Here is a 15,556-nt window from a genome sequence, read left to right on the forward strand (position 1 = left end):
CTTTCCGACTGAATTTTCAAGAAAAGCTGCAATTTTTAGAGAAATGGTACAGAATGGTCACTGGAGTGAAGTGAATTACGAACTTGAGCTGGCTTTGAGCTAAAAAAAAAGGTCAATAATACTGACATTAACTAAAATCGAAGCTCGAACACTAGCTCAATTGGCTGAACTCAGCTCAATTTCAGCTGAAAGAGCTGAAATTGACTAAAATGGACTCCTGGACACTTGGAAATGGTTTTGAACTGAAACTGGAGTGCTTGAACTCCTGGTGAGCTCAAGTTAGACTCTGGGGAACATGACTGACTGGGAATGATTGACTCGGAGATAATTGGTTTAGATTTGAGTGAGAAATAAGCTCATTTCTGAAGAAATGATCCCATTTTGGCAAGAATGGTCAGAAATGAAAATGATTTGTTCATTGTGAGCTCAGATGAGCTTGAGATGACTGATATTCTAACTGTTCTGAACTGACCGATGAACTTGATTGACTCCGACTGACTGGGGTCTGGGATGACCTAGGGGTAAAATGGTAATTTTCCTAATGAAAATTGGTAAAATGGTGATTTTCTGAAACTGACTCGGGGTTTGACTCCTACACTGACCTAACAGGGTTGGCATTGCACGAGGAGGGTTATTTGAGAATGGATGAGGAAAATTTGGGGTGTTTACACTTCCTTGCACGCGAGGTGCTACCTTTTGTGTGTGACACAGCCGTCACCCGAAGAAACCCCCTTCGCTCGACTGCAAGGATTGCACCTGCACTGACACAGCGTGCGCGCACCCAATGTGGTCATCGCTCCTATATGCTAGGTGACCACTACAGTAGTGGTCACCTGCGGCCACCTTCCTCTAAAGAACTTGGTCAGCAGCAATCATAGGTCATAGTGACCCCTCTTCGCACGTTCCTAGAGGCAAACACATAGCCTGTAGGAATCTCAAATAAAAAGGTAGTTTAGAAGACTAGGAAAATGAGTTTGACAACTTATGCACATTGCTTCCCCATGTGGACTGTGAGACCTTATTGGGTTCTTACACGGGCAGGTTGCGTGAGGACCGAAGAATTAAAGTGTTTGCCACCAATGTGGGAACCCCCGAAGAAGCTTATAAGGTGGCTAGGCTATATGAGGAGAAGCGAAAGTGGTTGTGGGCTATGAAGAAACCAAACTGCCTAGCCGATTCTTACAAGAGAGCCAAAATGGGCAAGCCTAAAACCTGTTTATCTAAAGGCTCCTCTCCCTCAACTCTCAAGGTTGAATTCATCACAAGAGCCCAAAAGGAAGAGCGTATTAAGAAAGGATTATACTTTAGTTGTAATGAGAAATGGTCTCGGGGTCACGAATGTAAAAAAATCTATATCTACCAAGTAGAGGAAACAAGTGAAGAAGATGATGAAATTGCCACCGAACTGAAGGAAGAGAGTGGAAGTGAAAGTGGAGAAGGTTTTGTGCATAGAATATCCTACCACGCTCTATCAGGCACCCTTAGTCCACACTCCATGAGGATTTTGGGTCAAACGGGCAATCATGAGATGGATGTCCTGATAGACACCAGAAGCACCCATAACTTCATCAGTGAGAGCCTTGTATTATTCTTAGGGTGCAGATTTAAAGAACACCCAATTTTTGATGTCATGGTTGGAGATGGGTCCCATCTCAAATGTAGAGAAGTATGCCCGGATGTGCCCTTGAAGCTTCAAGAAAATGGGTTTATAGTGGATTTGTATGTAATGCCCATGAAGAGAGCAGATATTGTATTGGGCATGCAATGGTTAAAGGGACTAGACTAGGTAGCATGAAAGTTTGCCTCCATGGAGATTAAGTTCCAAAATGAAGGCAAAGAAATTAAGCTCTCAGGAAACAAGGCTCCCGCGGCTATAGCCATTGAATCCAAGGCTGCCCCTCAAGTTGCTCTGGGGCAGCCATGCAACCTACTTCCTTACTGCCCAAGCCATGAAGGCTAAGGAGGAGTCAGACCCTTAGTTTTGGTTCCACTGGAATTGGTGAACTTGCTAGGGCAATTTGTAGATGTGTTCAAAGATCCTAATGGCTTTCCCCCCACTCAATCCAAGGATCATCGAATTTCCCTTAAGAGTGAGAGTGAGCCAGTAATTGTGAGGCCATACTACTATGCCCACTCGCAAAAAGGAGAGATAGAAAGACTTGTGCAAGAAATGATAAACCCAAAAGTCATTTGGCCAAGCATAAGCTCCTATTCCTCTTCGATTTTACTTGTCAAAAAGAAGGATGGGGGATGGCATTTTTGTGTAGACTATCGAGTCTTAAATGACATCACTATCAAGGATAAGTTCCCTATCCTGGTGATAGGAGAATTCTTGAATGAGCTCCATGGCACCATGTTTTTCACCAAATTGGATCTAAGATCCGATTGTCATCAAGTAAGAATAGACAAGGAGGATATCTCAAAAACAGCTTTCTAAACCCATGAGGGAAACTATGAATTCTTGGTTATGTCGTTTGAGCTCACTAATGCCCCGATGACTTTACAAGGCATTATGAATGAAGTCTTCTAAAGCTTATTGAGAAAATGTATTGGTGTTCTTTGATGACATACTTATCTATAGTAATCATGAAAGGAACACTTGCATCATGTGGAAGAAGTCTTAGATGTGTTGAGAGCGAACCGACTATATGCAAAAATGACCAAATGTCTCTTCAATCAAAGAGAAGTGAGCTATTTAGGTCACATTGTGACAAGCCAATATATTAGGGCTAATCTAGAAAAGGTTCAAGCAATGGTCGATTGGCCCATACCCCACATCCTTAGAGGACTTTGCAAATTTTTGGAGCTAACCGACTACTGTAGAAGATTTGTCCAAGGCTATGGATATCTTGCTCAGCCTCCTTAAGAAGGATAATTTTTATTGGGAGGAGAAGAGCACTAAGGCCTATGAAAAATTGAAGATGGTCATGACTCAAGCACCGGTTTTAGCATTACCCAATTTTTTCAAAGTGTTTATTATAGAAGCCGATGCATGTGATTCTGGAGTAGGGGTTGTTCTCTCTCAAGAAGGCCACCCTATAGCCTTTATGAGCAAAGCAATGCCCAATCAAATCCAAACCCTCTTGACTTATGATAAGGAGATGTTAGCTATTGTGTTAGCAATTGACAAGTGGAGGCCCTACCTCCTCGAAAGAAAATTTGTTGTGAGGACTGACTACCAAAGTTTGAAGTTCTTGTTGGGGCAAAGAATCACCACAAAAAAAAAGGAAAATGGATTGCAAAAATCTTGGGATATGACTTTGACATAGAGTACAAGAAAAGACTTGAAAACAAGGCAACAGATGCTCTATCAAGGCAATATGAGGACTCACATGTAATGCACACACTCGCTATTTTTTTTTATAATGAAAAAAGCAAAATATGTAACATGCTAGAAGGAGATAGTAGAACACAAAAAAAGATAAAAGAGGTCCAAGAGGACCCAAGCCCCCCCCCCCCCCCCCCCATTTCCAAATCAAGGAGGCGTTCTCTACTACAAGGGGAGAGTCTATCTCCCAAGTGGGTGCGATCTTACCAAGGAGCTCATACAATAGTGTCATGACCCTCTCCAAGCCGGCCATGGTGGGGTTTCAAAAACCTATCAAAAAATCAAAAGCCGCTTTTATTAAAAAGAATGAAGAAGGACATAAAGGTTTATGTGAAGGAATGTCCAACTTGCCAAGCAAACAAGTATGAAGGGATTAAACCCCCCGGATTACTTCAGCTCTTGCCCATTCTAGAGGGGGCTTGGCAAGACATATCTATAGACTTCATCGAGTCCCTATCCCCATCTAAAAAAAAAGAAGTTATTTTTGTCATAGTGGATTAGCTCACTAAATATGTACATTTTTTAGCCCTTCCCAAAGACTATTCCGTTCAAAAAGTATTGGATGAATTCTTAGAGCATGTGATGAAGCTTCATGGTATGCCAAAAAGCATTGTGAGTGATAGAGACCCAGCATTCCTCAACCAATTACGGGAAGAATATTTTCAAAAGAACAGGACTCGACTTCAATTTAGTACTTCCAACCACCTTCAAACCGATGGACAAACGAAAGTTGTTAACCAAATTTTGGCCACTTATTTGAGGTGCTTCACAAGTGAACGACCTTCACAATGAGTTGCTTATCTCTTTTGGGCCAAGTATGCCTATAACATGAGTTTTCACTTAAGCGTTGGCATCACCCCCTTCAAGGCATTGTATCGGTACCCCCCTCCCACTATCATCCCTTATGAACATGGGAGTGCCCATACCTTGAAAGTTGTTAGAGAGCTTTAGAATTGGGATGAAATAAAAACCCTTCTCAAATCCAACCTCGTCCAAACTCAATAAAGAATGATGCAGATCTATGATAAGGGGTGGCTAAATATGAACTTTGAAGTGCTGGATTGGGTTTGGCTCAAACGCGTGCAAAAGGGCCAAAAGGCTCTCTTTGGCCAGCCATATTCAAAATTTCTCTCAAAATACTATGGATTTTTCCATATTTAAAAGAAGATAGGAAAGGTAGCCTATCAAATCAAGCTACCTCAAGAAGTTAATATTCATCCAGTTTTCCATGTTTCAAGGCTCAAGCCCCATTATGGAAAACCTCCTTCCACCATTGAAGTACACTAAGAGGAAGATGCCCCTTTCCCCAACAAAATTCTGAAAACTAAGTGAGTTAAAAGGGAAGGTGCGTGGTTGGTCAAGAAACACTTCATCGAATGGGGTCATGGGGGAGCTAAAACAGCAAGTTGGATGTTGGAGAATGAACTCCAGAGAGACTATCTCGGCTTTTTACCTTGAGGACAAGGTAGTGCGAAAGCGTAGTGAGATTTGATACGCACCCAGAAGACAGACCAACCAGACCCCACAGCTTTGGCGCACATGGGCCATGCACAGTGCCCAAGGAGGATCCCATTTCATGCACTTTTCAGGTTGTGCCTTTTTGTCTTAACCGTTAGGCATGTTTTCTTCTCTTTTTTAGTGTAATCAAGTGGTTTGCCAGCATGACACCACTCAAATTAGTTAGGCAGCACATGACACCACTCAAATTAGTTAACATGCTTTTCTATTGCATGTTTTGCATGGACCAAAAATAGAAAGGGCGCTCCATGCTTGGCCCCTTTATTGATTTTTTTTTACTAGCCCAAAAAAGGTCATTTTGAAGGCTTAGGCCTTAGGGTTCCTAGCCTCTTTTGTATTGAGGCATATAAAAGCCTCCAAGGAAAAAACTCATCCCTCGTTCTGAAGTAATGTTGGAATTCCCCTTTGACGAGTTTCGCTTCTTCCTCCCTCTCTCTTCTTCCCCATTTGGTGCGCATTCACTTAGGCGTGGTTCAACAACTCCATTACTGAACCACCAACTTGAGACATGGGTCTTCTCAAGCCCGAAGGTAGGTGCATAGTTCTCAACTCCTCACCCACCGCAACCAAGGAAGAGAAAGCACCCATGCCTTCAACCTTCTTTGTCGACGGCCTGTATGCCCCATGGTAGGTTGTTGTATCCAATCTCCTCCTTGTAGCACTCGGCTCATCACCTGAACCCCTGACTTCAGCTCATCGCGAGGAGACCAAAACCTACATAGGTTGGCCTCCTCGGTGACCCTACGCATGGTGTGTTGGTTGTGCCATAGCTGCACACGCCCAGTCACTAGGGAGAAGGGCTTCCCCTAGGGGTGCGCTAGAGCATGTGCTCACACACATTCTTCCCTGCACAACCCTTCGCCTCGCGCACCTCTAGCAGCATGCCACTTGTGTTCCCTAGCTTCTGCGTGCAAGGTCCTTTATCACCCCCGTAGCACATGAGTCGTGGCTCTGCGCGTGAGCCCTATGCCCAACTCTCAAAGTGGTGGACATCGCACATTCTGGCACGTGCACTCGGTGCTTGCACATCTGTACCTATTCCGCTCGCATGGCTTCAAGCCACCTGACGTTGTGTAACACCTGCACGCACGCGTCCGCTTGAGCGCACTGTAGTGCAGAGAACCTCCCCGGCTCAAGGCACGTTAGTGCTACTGAGCAAAGAATTTCTCTGCGCATGAGGTGTGGCCGCTCGTGCATAACACGAACTTCACTCGAAGAAATCCTCTTCGCCCGACTGCAGGGATTGCGCTAGCACTGACGCAGGGTGTGCATGCCAAGCGTGGTCGTCGCCCCTGTGTGCCAGGTGACTAATACAGTCGCGGTCACGCGGTCACCCGCACCCCTATTCCTCTTAAGAACTTGGCCAACAACAATCATAGGGTGTAACACCCCCTCTCTGCATGTTCCTAGAGGCAAGTGCACAGTCATGCAGTAGGTTAATCCGCTATGGGTGTAATAACCTCAATTTTTTACAACTAATTATTGAAGTTTATTGGAAAATAACAGGTGTTTTTCTAAATTTGGGCCTCGGATCCGTTACCGGATCCATAAAAAAAATGTGTAAATAACCCTCAATGGGGCGTTAAATTATGCTTATAATAGTATTTTTTAATTAAAACAAATAAGTAATAGTATTTATAAAACAAATAAAAATAAATAAAGTTTAGTATATAGGGTCGGACCCACAATTGGATCCACGGATCCAACTGAGGATCCGTCACTCGTAGGCGAAACCAGGTCCATTATTAAAATGGACCCAGCGTCGTGGGTCACGGGCTCGGACCCGGACCCGATTTCACTTACAAAGGGGGGGCGTAAAACAGAATCGTGCCTAGGGCACGATTCTTGTTTTCAAGGATCTGAAAACAGAAAGGGGGGCAGGGGGGTTACGCAGAGCGTAACGACCCCGCGCCTCTTGGCAGAGGAGGGGGTCTGGGCCGATAAAAGGGAGTGGAGAGGGGGCCCTCTTCACTCGGGTCTCTCTCTCGTCCCTCGTCTCTCTCTCTCTCTCTCTCTGTCTGTGTGCGCGCGCCGGTGGATTTGGAAGTCGCTGGTGAACTGCGGCAACCCACAGGCCACGATGAGCTCCCCTGTCACGGCAGTGAGAGGAGCATCACCAGCCGGCTTTGCTTTGCGTCCCCAGCCTCCGATCGCCGGAAAAACTTCAAAAAAAAAGGTACGGGTTTTTCTTTTGGGTTAAGTGAGGAAAACAAACATGGATTCGATTTCCATGAAGTATTTTAGGGTGAAAGCATGTGGGTGAGTAAATCCAAGCATTTACTCCAGGATCCATGGATGAAATCCATGTGTATATATTCTTTTTGTATGCTATTGCAGAATAATACTCGTGTAGTGGTGTTTTTCTATTTAAACAGAAGGTTTGATCCATAAAGATAAAAATAAATTGATTTTCTTATGTATGTGCAGGCTAGTAGTTCTGATCCTTATGAAAAACCCATATTAGGGATTATTAGTGCTTGTAAATCTGGAAATAAAGCCAAAAACATGGTTGAACGTAAGTTATGAACTTTATAAACCTGAGTATGTTTGAGTTATGCAAGCATACATGCTGTTCTGAAATTTTTGGGATTTTGGTACGCTGTCAGCAATAAAAGAAACAAAAAAAACAGAGTTAATAAATTTTTATTAGGGCCCAGACATTCAGTCGGCTGGGCTGTGTACCAGACCCAGCCAACTGGGTTGGCTGGGTGGATCTGGCTGTGTGCTAGACCCAGTTTTGGCTGGGCCATTTGTTCAAATTTTTTAAGATACATGTGGTGTTTCCTAAATTCCAGATTTCATTAACTGTGTGTATTTCAATGCATGTCAAGAATGTGATTTTCTCATGACTTAACTAGGCATCATGTGCGCCAACTGTATATCATCATTAGTCTTGGTGACAAGTTTGTTTCAGCCATACATAGTACTGGGGTTTTTGTAAAGCTTGGGTTCACAGTGGTATTTTTGATTTTTTTTGTGCCTAGCAACAAAGATCTCTGTGTAGGTCATTTCTACTCCAAACAAAATTCTATTACATAGAAAATATAGGTTATTATATGTTTGTTCTTAATTATCTTGGAGTTTTCCGAAATATCCTGTTGAAGGACACTGGAATGATGTTGTTTTGTCTGTGTAAGCATGAATCATGGATGAAACTTTGATTATGCTTGTGTTAATTGTTCTTTAAATTCTATTGGTCTCACTATTTGTATTCCCGCAAAGAACATATGAGGTTGGAGTTTCTTGAATAGGAATAGAGCATTTCTTACTCACCATCCAGCATGGTTGTAGGCCTAGTGACATTTTTAATGAATTTCTGGTCATTAGAGTCATTTTAGGGTTAATATCAGTCTATACTATGGTAACATTTGAGCTCACTATGAAGATCAGAGAATGATTGAACTATATATCCTTTGACATCTGCAAACCAACAAAACCACATAAACATGAAACCACACACGCCTGCTGAACTGAGTAGAGTGGGCATCGGCTAGGAAATACCTAGTTTTTGTGGGTCTGGCAGCACTTGCCAAGTGCTGGCAGATTCCATCTGTAAGGTTATGTTAGTTCAAAGATACGTGTGGTGTGCTTTTCTATTGAATTTTAGTTTCCTGTTAAGAGGGTGTATTTGAGTACCTGTTAAGGTATGGGATTGTTACTTAACAGAATATGTTGAAAGTAACATTGGTGTACTTATACATTTAACTTATGAGTAGGTCACGTGTGTTATCACTTGAATACTCACATACTTGACTAAAATGTGTAGTGTATAAGGGTGAGCATATGGTATGAATATGTGAGTGAAGCGTGTATATGACAGGAATACTTGCATTAACTGAAATTTATGAGTTTTGCATGATTGTTCACATGTTATAATTGGAATGATGCATTTGTCAGGAATTGTGCAATGAATGACAGTATGCCTTGCATGTTGGTGTGAGAACTCGTGTTCATGCATTTAAATATTATTGATTTTTGTCACAGATGAATGTGCATTGAAAAGTGTGTGAAAATGATGCATAAGTGGCATACTCCTTATGATTTTTGCTTATGAATGCAGTGATGATCAAATTGGATCATCAGGGGCTAGATGAGCCTTGAGAACCAGTTGTTCTCGGTTTTAGTTATTTTGATGCATTACAACAAATCAAATGTGATATTATTGTTTTACCGCACTGTTCTATGTTGTCACTGGCTGTGGTCCCGTGAAAAGCTTAGCATGCTGATGTGCAAGCTTATTTTATTAATTCTGCATGTAAATTTGCAAATGTAAGAGAGATGAATTAATAAACAGATAAAAGAAAATAAAGAACAGTGTAATTCACTTTCTCCTTGATGTCCCTGCTTTGGCGTGGGAATCTTGGATGTTGCGGTTTGGGGAAAACCGTGAGGATAAAAAAACTCCGTGTGCGTTGTTGCCCCTGAACCCGATATTGAGGTTCTTCTCCTGGCCACGGTTTTAGGGAGAGTCCGCCACTATTCCTGTGGGTGGTGTGTTTTGACACAGTTGTTGTTGTTTGGTATACCAATAAAGTGGCGCCAATGGATGCTGTTTTCCATGGTGTCCCCGACTTTGGATGCTGTTTTCCAAGGTTCCGATGGATGGTGCTGTTTCCTGATATCGGTCGAGGGCTAAGTTTGGAACCCGGTAATAAAATACAAATTGTGTGTTAAGCTACCCCGGGAACCCTACTTGACCTCGGGGACTGTACTCGTTTGGTGTATCCGCGGGCAATGGTAAATTAAAAAGAGGAATTTAAATATTGTGTGCATTTAATAGGACATGCATATGGAAAGTGGGGAGCTTAAATGAAAGATAATAAGGGTTCATGCATTGCACATAAATCATGCATATTCTTGTTATGCATTAGTTCATGCATGTTTACCTGTTCACTTGGTTGTTATATATTGATCATTGCATGATATCTTTTGCATTTAATTGCCTTATTGATTAAATTGTGATCACTGTTACTTACTTCGTGTTTCCGCATGTTCAATGTTTAATTCTGCATGAATGGTTAATTGTCTTATGAATTGATTTTAACAGTATTTCTCAAAATATTACATGGATCTTATTTATGATTTTTTTCTTATTTGATTCATTAGGGAAATCTGTACGCAGAATTCTTCAGATTTCTGACCCTCTTCTTTTATTGGTTTTTCCCAGTCACAGATGATCAGTGAAATCGACTCGCTTCTGAGGGGATACGAGGGTCACGTTTACTTCAGACGGCTTCACTTACGAACAAAGTGACTCTACTTTTGTTTTCTTTTAGTTCTTCTTATTTTCTGCAATTTGTTATTTCACTTTTGACATTGAATATGACTCTTATTGATTCATTAATAAAAGAGTTCAGTTGGTTGGTTATGAATGATAAATGTAAGTTGGTTTGTGGTGTGTGGTTATCCAACTGAAATTGGAATTGTAGGGACCCCAGGTCCCTGGGAAGTTTTCCGCAACTCTTAGAAAAAAAAATTCCGTATTTTTCAAAGGTATGAGTTGGGGTCGTTACAATGGGAATTCAGGTTGGGATGGCAATGGATCGGGACGGGGGGCAGGGTCTCCACCCCCGCCCCGTCTCAAGATTAGAACCTCCATCCTTGCACGGGGATGGATTTTAACCTCCACCCCTGCCTTCATCCCCGTTTCATGTCCTCCATCCCCGATTCAAACGAGGATGAGGCAGGGTGAGGGTCTGTTTCCCCGTAGTCTATTGCCATCCTTTAGAAGAACTGGGGATTGGGCGGGGAAAAGTGTAAGTCCATCTCCAAACGGGGATGGATTTTAACCTTCGTCCCCGCTTCCATCCCTGTTTCCCCTGTCCAAACGGGGCGGGGTGGGCCCCGCTTTCCCCGGGTCCACTGCCATCCCTATTGGTGTTGGTCCACCTGACCATGTCACCTCTGCTTCCTAGTTGGGAGTTGACAGACGAGGACTTCAGCACCCCAACCCAACCGGCACTATCACAGGCACTGTCGTGGCTCCTTCATCATAGGCAGAGCCTCTGCCTGCCACCGGCGAAGCGGCAGGTGTTGGATCATAAATCGGATCACACAGTTTCACAGTCGTCATCATGATATAAAACATGATATAAATCAGGAAATACAACAAAGAATAAAGCATGATCAACAGACGACCGAAACAATAACAGGGTGCAGGCATGTCGGTTTCCGCAAGCAACCAAAATCCAGACAACAGCATATAAACAAACATATGCACATAACACAATAAACATAAGAGAAGCATGGTAATATTGTGTAACAAGCTAAGGCGTACGAAAGTACTCCCCTTAGAGAAGATTCGCCCCCACAAAACAAACAACAACAACAACAACTACGCCTTCATCCCAAAACAATTGGGGTCAGCGATATGAACCAAAAAAGAAATTCATTTTGGGTCTTCCACATGAATCCTTTTCCTCCAATCATTTCTATCCAACGCCATGTCCTCGGTGAGGTTCAAAGCATTCATATCCTTTCCTATCATCTCCATCCAAGTCTTCCTAGGCCTACCCCGACCTCTTTTAACTAATATATTTTCCCATTTCTCCAACCTTCTAACTGGAGCATCATTAGGCCTTCGCCGAATATGTCCAAACCACCGTAAAAGATTCTCTCGCATCTTATTTTCAATGGGTGCAACACCTACCTTCTTACGTATCTCTTCGTTCCGAATCTTATCTTTTATTGTATTTTCACACATCCATCTAAGCATCCGCATCTCAGCTACACTCATTTTTTGAATATGATGTCTCTTGGCAGCCCAACATACTGTGCAAATCAGGGTCTGGAGTCCTTCCCCCAGGATACAATAGCCACGACGAACCGAACGGTGCAGAACAACCTCTTCGAACCAAATGTTGCAGAACACCCTTTAGGGAAAACTCGTTTGTCTCAGCCTGTGCGTAACCTCAGCCCTTACCACGCTTTTATAACCCACGAACGATTATGAAACGTGGAAGGACCCGTTACGGATTCTGAGGAGACGTGATTCGTTAAATCGAGACCCGTTACGGAATCCGAAGGGCCATAACGGGCACGGACAAGGAGTCGTGACCCGTTATCCATTCCCAAAACCCGTTATCGAATTCAAATAACCAAAGAAACCCGAACCTGAACCCGAACCGGCCCGGCCCTAAAGGGCCAATTTGATCTTGATTGGATATGGCCCTAAAGGGCCAATTACCCGAACCCGAACCCGAACCCGAACCGGCCCGGCTCGGCACGACACGGCACGGTGGGCAGGCGCGCGTGTGTATGGTAGCCATCCCAACCTCTTGTTCTCAGGAACAAGTGTATGAGTTTACATGTGGCTTATAAAGCCCACAACAAACTCATGCACAATCAATATGAGACTATTCAAAACCAAAGCCTTTTTCCAAAATGTAGAAACAACCCATGTTTCTTCTTGGAATTCTACCTTTCTCCCTTCTTACACCTAACAGCAGGGGGGTAGGAACTCAAGCTCAGCTTGGGGCAGCTACCGTTGGGCATAGCTGAAAAGGCCCTCGAGAGAGAGGTACGACGGAAGGGTGGTGGAGGCACCTGTGCTCAAGAGGCCTTCGGCCAGTCCCTTCCGCGTGGCTTATGGCAGCACCAGCAAGTTTGCTGCTGCTGTTGCTGGCAGCACGAAGAAGAAAAGCAGACGAAGAGGGGAAGGAGAAGACGGGGAGGAGGGGCTCACCTGAGTAAAGGCGTGACAACTCTCAGATGGTGGTGGCATTGAGGAACCGGTGGGAGCAGAGAGAGGGGTGAAGGAAGAGGGAGAGAGAAGAAGTGGGAGGGTGAGGTGGTGTCGAGTTCTTTGAAAACAGACATAGAAGAGGGGGTTTTATAACCCCTCCTTCATGGCGGTGGGTGTTTGGATTTGGGTTGGATCTGGTTGGATTCAACCCCAAACTTATAATAAAAGTATGTGGGGATCAGTTTATGAGGTTGGATTGGGTTGGGTTCATTTGGATCCAACTCAATATATATATATATATATATATATATATATATATATATATATATATATATAGAGAGAGAGAGAGAGAGAGAGAGAGAGAGAGAGAGAGTGGTTTGGATTTGGATCTTTAAGATCCAAATCTATTCCCAAACCTTATTTTTAGGTTTTATGGATGGGATTGAGATTGGATTGGATCCAATTCGGACCCAATTCCACTTCAATGCAACAATGTTGTATTTTGGATTTGGTTGGGTCTGCTTGGACCCGAACCTCAAAGTTATTCTATGTGAGACTCATTTTGGGTCTTGTTTGGATCTTGGATCCAACAAGACTATATATATGATTAGGTCTTTGCATTTTTGAGAATTGATTAATATTTTTTGATCAAATTCTAGACTCATAATGTTTATCAATATGAATCTCAATTGGATCCAACTTGTTTATAAATTAGATCCATCTAACGAATCTAATTTTTAAGTCTTAAAAGTTTTGAGTGAAAGAGATCCAACTTTGACTTGTTCTTAACCCCAACTGGATCTACTTAATGGATCCAAGTACTTGTTATCAAGCTCTACAAGTTTGGATCCATACTGAATCCGAACATATTTAATTAAGCGATTCAGTGAATCCCACGTATGTCGAATGTATGGTTCGGTCAGGGTTTCATAGGAGTCGATCGATTTGTATCCTCCATTGATATCCAAATCTATAAGATATTTAATAAGCAAATAACCTTACAAACATCCAAAAGTTCATCAATTAAAAATACAGGAAACAATTCATTATTATTTATAAAAAATCCAAAAAAATAAAAATAAAATCTCTGACTTTACATTTACCATCCAATCATCTTCTCACCTACCACTTATCAAGCAATCAAAAGAGTAGCAAACTGATATGTCTTCTTCCTGTGGGAATCCTTTTATTGCCTTTTTCTCACCTAACCTTATGAGACTCAGTTGCCTTTTACAGTATCAATCAGCTTTTCCTTTAACAGCAAGTCAGATGATGCGATGTCTGCTCGTATTTTTTCTGTCAAAAGAAAAAAAGAAGAAGCTTTATTTAAACTTTTTATTGATATTTACACAGAGAAACCGCCCCCAGGAAGGAACAGCCGCGTTGCCTGTAGTACTTATGGTCACTATCCTGCAGCTTAAAACTCTGTGGGCTTACCCCTGCCCTCAGGGATATCAGATTTGGACTTGAAAACCCCAATCCAAACCCACTTTTGCGCAATACGATGTAGAGGAACTGGACCAATCTTGCCATTCAATTTGGACCTATGAAGTCCAGGATGTACAAATGACTATTCTAAATGACACGGATACGGTACGGACATAAATGTGATATAGAGTTGAGACACAAACAGGTAATTTTTAGGAAATTAAGACACCTTGACAGGCCCACAAGAGCTCCATTCATCTGGTAGAAGCGACTAACGAAAGTCTCCAAGTTGAAGGGATGTCATGAGTTCCAAACTCAAGGCTGAGCATCCTTTGACAAAAGGTCGAAGCTGGGTGTACTCCTTCGTGGGCAAGGGGGATACGGAGTTTCTACACCAATGAGCTTGGTGGATGAGGTGGTTTTCCCTGATGATAAAAAAAAAAATACACAATTTAAAGGTATTTTTTAAAAATTTTAATACATTTTTTATGTATTATCCTTTAGGTTTTCAATGTAATTTAAAAGTACACCAATGTTTTGAACATTTTTAAAAAAATGCACTTAAACATTGTTAATCAGAAAACTTCTAGTACAGTTATGATACTAAATTTATAAAGAAATCTCAAATATGACCTTAAAACTTTATCAAGTTCAGTAGGTTCAAAATTTAATCTCTATTGCTGACAGCTTTTAGACTGCATTTTTTTCATGTCAGCTTGAGCTAGACTCATTCAACTTTGGCTCATCCACCACAACAAAGCACGACTCATTCAACTTTGGCTCATCCACCACAACAAAGCAGTAGATTAGCGGCGACCACATTCCATCGCTAACAGGCGTAGCGACGACTAGGCGACGGTATGCTTACGTCGCGAATTTTTCGACGCTAACTGGTGACGGAATAAATGTGTCGCCAAGTCCGTCGCTAATTGCGACGGACTAACGAGCGTTGTATTCTGTCGCCCATCCACCGGTACTAAACGGCGACCTCGGCTTGGCGACGAATTTACGTCCGTCGCTAAGACGTCGCTAGATTTATACATACCGACGGATGTTTCCGTCGCAAACACAAAAAAAATAAAAAAAATTATTTGAAAATTAAATACCGAGAACGGTACAATTTATATTCCCTGTACAATTTATATTTCCTGTAAATAAAAAACAAACTACACTAAAAAATTCCATATAAAAGGAATCTACAACAATTAATCGTTCCACCTTAAAATTAACAAGTTTAATTATTTACAATTCAACAATTACAATTAGGAAACATAAAAAAATAGAACTTCTTCAACACAATTCTCTAATCATTGCCAAGATTTTGTGCGTCTTCTTGTTCATTGCCTTTATTTGTCCCTTCAGCTCCGCTACGCTGATTATCGCTAGCAGCCTACACAAGAAAAAAACAGTCAGCATTGATAAACAAAATATAATGAAATAAATTACACACTATATGTGATTCTATCATGTGCTCATGTGTGTTCTAAGGCAATAAAAAAACTCTATATGTGATTCTATCATGCTCATATGTGCTCTAAGACAGGCAACAATTTATATATGTGATTCTATCATGCTCATATGTGTGCTAAGGCAATCAA

This window comes from Nuphar pumila, chromosome 1 (genome assembly GCF_984573655.1).
Source record: "Nuphar pumila chromosome 1, dmNupPumi1.hap1.1, whole genome shotgun sequence".
In the NCBI taxonomy this organism is placed as follows: domain Eukaryota; kingdom Viridiplantae; phylum Streptophyta; class Magnoliopsida; order Nymphaeales; family Nymphaeaceae; genus Nuphar; species Nuphar pumila.